Genomic DNA, 7,553 nt, shown 5'->3' on the forward strand with positions numbered 1-7,553 from the left:
GTTTCAGCAGCGTGAGGGGTGAGGTAGTGCCGTAGTCTGGCGATGTTCCGGAGGTGATGGAAGGCGGTGCCAGTTGTGGTGCGGATGTGAGGGAGAAAGGACAGCTCAGGGTCGAACAAAACGCCGAGGTTCCTGACTGGCTTTGAGAGGTGGAGAGTGCAGCCTTGGATGCTGATGGTGTCAGCGCCTGAGGTGCGGAGGCGCTGACGTGAGCCAATCAGGAGGGCCTCGGTTTTTCGCACGTTGAGCTGAAGAAAGTTGTCTCTCGTCCAGGACTCGATGTCGGACAGGCAGCTGTCAGGACATCGGTGGTCGTGGAGTTGAGAGTAGAGGAGGAAAGGTAGAGTTGGGTGTCATCCGCATACATGTGGAAGTTAACTCCATGTCTGCGGATGATGTCACCGAGGGGGAGCATATAGAGGGTGAAGAGGAGGGGACCGAGGACAGAGCCCTGAGGGACACCACATGAGACAGTGCGGGGGGTGGAGGAGAAGCCATTCGTCGAGACAAGTGAAGACGGTGAGAAAGGTACGACCTAAACCATTCAAGGACAGTGCCTTGAAGGTTGAGGTGGGAGGACAAGCGGTGGAGTAGGATAGCGTGGTCGACCGTATCGAATGCTGCCGATAGGTCGAGGAGGACGAGGAGACAGAGGGAGCCCTGGTCACAGATGGTCAGGATATCATTGGTGACCTTGACCAGGGCAGTTTCTGTGCTATGGGCAGCACGGAAACCTGACTGAAGGGGTTCGAAAAGAGAATGGGTGGAAAGGAAAGAGCGCAGTTGGGAGGCGACAACTCTTTCCAAGACCTTGGAGAGAAAGGGGAGGTTGGAGATGGGCCGGTAGCTTGATAGCTGCGACGCATCAAGGGAGGGTTTTTTCAGGGTGGGCGTGATGATGGCAGTTTTTAATGGAATGGGGACAGAGCCAGAGGAGAGGGACAGGTTGATGATGTCAGTGATATGTGGGGCAAGAAAATGGAGCTGGGAGATAAGGAGTGGAGTGGGGATGGGGTCAAGGGAGCAGGTGGTTGGTTTTAGGGATAGGATGAGTTCAGTGACAGAGGGTGGGGAAACGGGTACGAAGGTGTGTAGGGGAGGATGGGTAGGAGTCGGAGTGTGGGAGGGAAGGGGTGGGTGGTGGGTGGAAGTTGGAGGGGAAGTGACCGCGGAGCGGATTCCCTTGATCTTGGATTCAAGGAAATCCAGCATCTCCTCGCAGTGAAGGTTGGAGGAGATGACCTGCGCGGGGTGGCGGGGGGGACGGAGGAGTCGGGTTGTGGTGGAAAACAGTAGCCTGGGGTTGTTCTTCGCCTCCAGGATTATCCTGGAGTAGAAGGACGACTTGGCCGAGGCTAGAGTGGAGCGGTAAATTTTGAGGAGGTCCAGCCAGATTTGTCGGTGGACCGTTAGGCCAGATTTGACACAGGTGCGTTCAGCAGCCCGCACCTGGCTTTTCAGTGAGCGGAGGTGGGTGGTGTACCAGGGGGAGGAGCGGGAGTAGGAGACAGTGCGGGAAGTGATGGGGGCAAGAGTATCGAGTGTGGAGGAGAGGGTATTGTGGAGGAGGGAGAGAGGAGAAGAGGGGTCGGTGAGGGTTGAAGGCCAGAGGGAGAGGAGTTCAGAGGACTCCAAGGCATCGGTTAGGGATTGTGGGGGTAACTTCTTCCAAGGGCGGTAGAAGATGGTGGTGGGTCTGGTGGAGGTGGGGAGGGGGGTGGAGGTGGTGAAGGAGATGAAGTAGTGGTCAGAGATGGCCTTGTCGGTAATAGTGACATCCGAGACACTGAGGCCCCGGGTGATCACCAAATCGAGTGGGTGGCCGTGACTGTGAGTGGGGGAGTTTATGTGTAAGGAGAGGTTGAGTGAGGAGAGCAGGGAAGAGAAGTCTGTGGAGATGGAGCAGGAGGGGGTGAAGTGTAGGTTAAAGTCGCCCAGGATGATGAGGCGATCGGAGCAGAGGCAAAGAGATGTGAGGAGTGTTGAAATGTCAGAGATGAAGGTGGGAGAGGTTTTAGGGGGCCGGTAGAGGAGGAGGATTTTAAGGGAGAGGAATGAGGGGTGGGAGAGGGTGAGGTGCTCAAAGGAGGGGAAAGAGCCAGTGGAGTAGGGGGATAGGGCAAGTGGTGTCCTTGAGATAAGGGCAACACCACCGCCACGGCGGTTGGGGCGGGGGATGTGGTGGGAGGTGTAGCCGGGTGGCGTGGCCTCCGTGAGGTGGGATGCGTGGAAATCTCAGCTCGGTTTGGATACTCTTAAGACTGGGGATGGGTTTCCAGCTGACCCAAAACAAAACTAAATTCTGACGTGCCAAGATCTCAAGAGTTACAGGTGAAAAAGGCTCTTTGGCTCATTTGTTCCCCCCAATCCCAGCATTAAAGCTGCTCCATACCAGTTCAGTGTTATGGCCTCCAGCCCTAGCTTATTTTAAGGATGAATAAGAGGCACCTTTCTATATCTAATTATTATTATAATTTAATTGTAATTTAAAAATAATAAAATAAATTTACAAATAATTTGGTTGTTTTCTGTTCCACAAGTATTGAAAGCCAAACAAAACAGCAATCCCACACTCTGCGGAAGATTTCTTTCATTAATATATTTAATAATAAAACTTTCTAATTATTATCATAATCCTCCAAATAAAACTGGTGACTCACTTCATGGCTTTTTAGGGGACACTGCTGTGTGCAATTAGGTGCCATGTTTGCCCACAAAATACACAGTCAATCAACTTCACAGTAAATGGAGTTCTCCCGATGTGAAAAGATGTACAGAAATGCAAGGATAATTATTATCTGACAGATTACGTTGTCACAATACAACAGCTGAACTCCCCATGCAGCAGCATGATTATTGGCAAGGTTATTTCTCTAGGGATTGCTACTGCAGCGTATTATCAATATCAACAGCAGAGAGGGTGATGATTGTGCAATGAAGGCGGGGTAGCAGACAGAGCTCTGTGACTTCGAGCCATTGCTATTTTGTACTCACAAGTCAACTAAAGAGTGCCTACAGTGAACTGTGCTTTTAATTACAGGGTTTCCGAAAATAATTTTTATTTATTTGATCAAAAATGTCCCAAATTTAAGTAACTTGGAGTCGTAATCTTCTTATTATTGTGGTTCCAACTAGTTTTAAAACTTGGAATAATGACTATGGAGAGCAGGGTGTGTGGGCTGCGGTGCACTGCATCTGACTGATGATGCCTGTTTACTGCCTCTTTCACATCCATTAGTCAACCAGAAAAAATTCTTTCTGCAGTAGGTGACATTGCTCTTTTTGTTTGTCTCTCAGCACTTGTGGCAACAGAAAATAATCAAACAAAGACACAAAATAAGACTGAAAGAACTTTAGTAATAACAATACTTGTCAAAATGTGAAGTTCAAATTCAAAAATTGAGAATTCAAAAAGAGGGCAATAATTATAAATGAAATCAAAATTCAAAAGCAAGGCAAATAAAGTTTTGTAACAACAACTTTCACAAACGAAACATTTTGGAACATCTTTAAGGATTCGATTAGAGATGTACACGCTTTGAGGGTTTTGAAAACAAGGAGAAAAAGTGTAAGGTGAAAAGATATTAAGAGAGCTTCAGAGAGCGAGGCTTCTTGGCTGAAGGCGTGGGCACTGGTAAAAGGGATTGAGATTGGGATGAGATAGTTAGTGGAGTATATGGGCAAGAGTTAGACCTGGCGAAAACTGCAGAGACAGATTTTTTTTTTGATTAGCTGGGTGTCTGACATGTGCAAAAATCCATCACTGTGTGCTTAAGAGTATCCAAACCAAACTGAGATTTCCATGCATCCCACCTACACGTGGAAATCCCAGAGATAGATAGATAGATTCTTGGAATGGAATACACACTCTTTCCCTGGAGGGACACATCCTGCTTACCTAATTCCAGAAATTATTAGCGCAGGTTGGCAAGAATCAAGGCTGGGGGACCCCAGAATGAGTTTTGGGGTAACTGCTATAGTCTAACCAGCTAAAACTGCTTAGCTTGCCATTGATGTGGCTGTCTGGCAAGCTTTCCTGCTGCTTCTTCAGCTAGGACCAACCTAACTGTTAGGGCTTTGGGTTGCATGGTTAACAGGAGTTGAATGGGATGACTCCCTGCTCCCAGTGATTGGTCTGTCCTTCCAGGTCCTGGCAATGAGCCAGGCTGGCTGTGCTGGAATACTGTGGACCTGCCTAGCTTAGGAACCGGACTGCCAAGACCACCGCAGAGGGCTGGCTAGATTATGACATTCGGTTTCCAAGCATGTCACCTTGAACCCAGTTCAGCTCCAAAGAGACCCCGCTTACCTCCCCCCTGAAGGTTGGTTATTTGACACCTGACAAGTGTGGGTTTGAGCCCTCACTATGTGGATGGTAGGTACCAGGAACACCCTGCGAGCTTCCCGGTGAGCAACATATCTCAGCATGAAATGTGTGAGAGCATTGCCAGCGTCTTCTTGTCCGCAGCTCTGGCACATGTCCCTTCCCATTGAGCGATAGTTCCACCATTTTGAGGTGTGTTTAAGCAGATTGTCCTGCAGAGAGAAAAGCAGCTGCAGCGAAAGATAAGGGTAAGACTGTGAAGGGATTTGAAAGTCGGAACGAAGATCTTCAAGTCAATCTGCTAGAGCTGCTGGGAACCACCACAGACTGACAAGAGCTGTGTGGACCAGAGGCAAGAATCTATGTTTAATCGACTGTAAACAACAGGATTGTAGCTAAACACCCCTAACTTCAGCAGAATGGATCTCCCTACTCAGCCAATGTTCTCAGCACCTTTGCTCTTAAAAATATAGTTTGAGCTGATTGTTTGATTATTTGTTTGATCCAGACATGCTAGAACAGGATTAAAACCAAAAAAATGTTACTTTTGAAAGAATTTCCCGGTTATTATCTGCCAAAGAAGCATGGGAGGTAGGACAGATTTGGAAGTATTTAATAAGGCTGTGGAAAACGGGATCTGAGCTATCACTGGATCATCAACAAGACTCGAAGGGCTTTGACCAGATGGATTGCTTCATTGTAACTCCAACTAAACAGCCTTACTTCTCAGCTGTGGAGGAACAGCAGTAACTGGACTAACAAAGAATAGGAACACCAGTCAAACCATTCAGCCATTTGGCTGAACTAATTCACGCTAGTGTTTATAATTCACACAAGCCTCCACCCCTCCTATTCCCCTCTTCTATACCCCTCTATTCCCTTCTCCCTCACGTATGCATTATAAATATATTTGCTCCAATCACAGCTTCTGGCAGTGAGTGCCACATTCTCACGCACCCTTGGCAAAAAGAAGTTCTACCTAAACTCCCTTTTAGATGCGCTACTAGCTATCTTATATTCGTGCTCCCTTGTTTTGCACTCACCAACAAGTGAACGCAGCTTATTCATTTCCACCTCTTTGAATCCTTTCATAATCATAAACACCTCAGGTTCCATCTCAATCAACTCTGCCATGAGAGCAAAGCTCCAACCTGTTCAATCTTTCTTTCCAGTTGTATCCATTCATCCTTGTAAATCATGCTGTACTCTCTCCAATGCTACAATATTCTTCTTGTAGAATGGCAACCAGACATAACATAACATGTAGGAGCAGGAGTAGACCATTCGGCCCTTCGATCCTGCCCCGCCATTCAATCATGGCTGATCTTCTAATCTAACTCCAGCTAATAACCTAACCCTGCCTTATCCTCACATCCCTTAATCCCTTTTGCAATAAGTCTTGAATATGTTCAAGGACTGAGCGTCAACAGCCCTTTGGGGTAGTGAGTTCCATACATTCACCACCCTTTGAGTGAAGAAGTTCTTCCTCATCTCAGTGTGAAAGGGCTGGCTTCTGATTTTAAGGTTGTGACCCTTGGTATTAGTTTCTACAACCAGGGGAAACAATCTCCCACTATCTACTCTATCATGCCCTTTGATCATCTTATAGGTTTCTAAGTACTTTGTAAAGTAATCCAAATGTGGAGTAACCACATTATTACTTCTTCATTTTTCCTAAAATCCCAAGGTTCTCTCCCCACAATGAGTGGCCTTATTATTAGTAGAAATACCTGATAATTCTTAGAGGAGGCAGATTCATGTTTAATACACAAATACCAACTTCTAATATAAAAACACATATAAACGATTGTCTTGAAAGATCTCTGTACAGCATTTTATATTTAAAAAATGTTTCTAGGTGTTTCACCTTCACTTGGTTAGTCACCTATTGTTGGCTGTTTGTGGGACATTGCAGTGCGAAGTGCTTTGGGATTCCTTCCTGATGTGAAAGGTGCTATATTAACAATGCCAACAACCTGTATTTATACACAGCCTTCACACAGGGCAGTGCTTAACAATGGCCGAGATTGACGTCGAACTGGGGAAATCTTATTATTTTATTTTATTTTGGAGTCCTGTAGCTCAGTGGTTAGAGCACTCGCTTTGCAAGTGAGAGACCTGAGTTCAATTCCAGGCAGGGCGAAACCTTGGGCAAGTTTCCTTACTCCACACACCTAATAATAATCCCTCCAAAAAACAAAACAATAATAAATTGGTCATTTTCAATCTACGACTGTTTGTGGGACATTGCTGTGCGGAATTGGCTGCCGCGTTCGCCCACAAATATACAGTCAATTCACTATACAGTGTGTTCTGTGAAGCGCTTTGGGACGTCCTCCTGACGTGAAAAGCGCTATATCAAATGCAAGGATTATTATTATTATTATTATTATTTATTATCATTACCTTCAGACTTCCATGATTCTCTATGGGGGAAGTAACCAGCTTCCACTTATTACGTCTTAATGATGGGCAAAATGAAGAGGTCATCATATGAGGCTCAATATAAACATAATAAAGCCAGGTTTCTAGGGTGGTAAAAGTTTCTAATTCTATTTCCCCACTCTTTCGCCATATCCCTATTTATGTTTTTTATGCTTTAAACAGCACAATCAATTGTGTATCCATGGCAGTGGCAGTGCATTCCATATTCTCTCAACTTTTTGCATCAAGAAATGTTTTGTAGATTCACTAACTGTTTCAGGTTTAATTTTAAGATTATGCCCATTGCTCAAGATTTCCCTAGTGGGAGGAAGAGTCATTCTTATCTACCTTGTCAATTCTCTTTATTATTCAAAAGATCACCCCTTAAACTCTTCAGATCTTGATTAAATTTCACTGGACTTGATCAAATGCCAGTAAATCCTTCCTCAGAAAAGGAGCCAAATTAATACAATACTTCAGAAAGGACATCATCATGGAAGAGGTACATCATATATTCAGAAGATTGCGACCAGAGATGAAAGCTTATAAGGATAGACTTGCTTGATAAATTGGTTTTCGTTCACTTGAACTGAGAAGGTTAAGAGGTAACCTAATAAAGACTTTCAATATTTTGAAAGATTTTGAAGTGATAAACAGAAGTTTGCTGTTTTTTTTTGGTTGGTCGGGTGTCTGACACGTTGCCATGCTTAAGAGTGAGAGTTCCACACATGTCACATACACCCAATGAAATGCACACTCTTTCCCCAGAAAGATGTGGCTCATTACATAATTCTGGAGAGTAATA

This window comes from Callorhinchus milii, unplaced genomic scaffold (genome assembly GCF_018977255.1).
Source record: "Callorhinchus milii isolate IMCB2004 unplaced genomic scaffold, IMCB_Cmil_1.0 Scaffold1, whole genome shotgun sequence".
Taxonomy (NCBI): Eukaryota; Metazoa; Chordata; class Chondrichthyes; order Chimaeriformes; family Callorhinchidae; genus Callorhinchus; species Callorhinchus milii.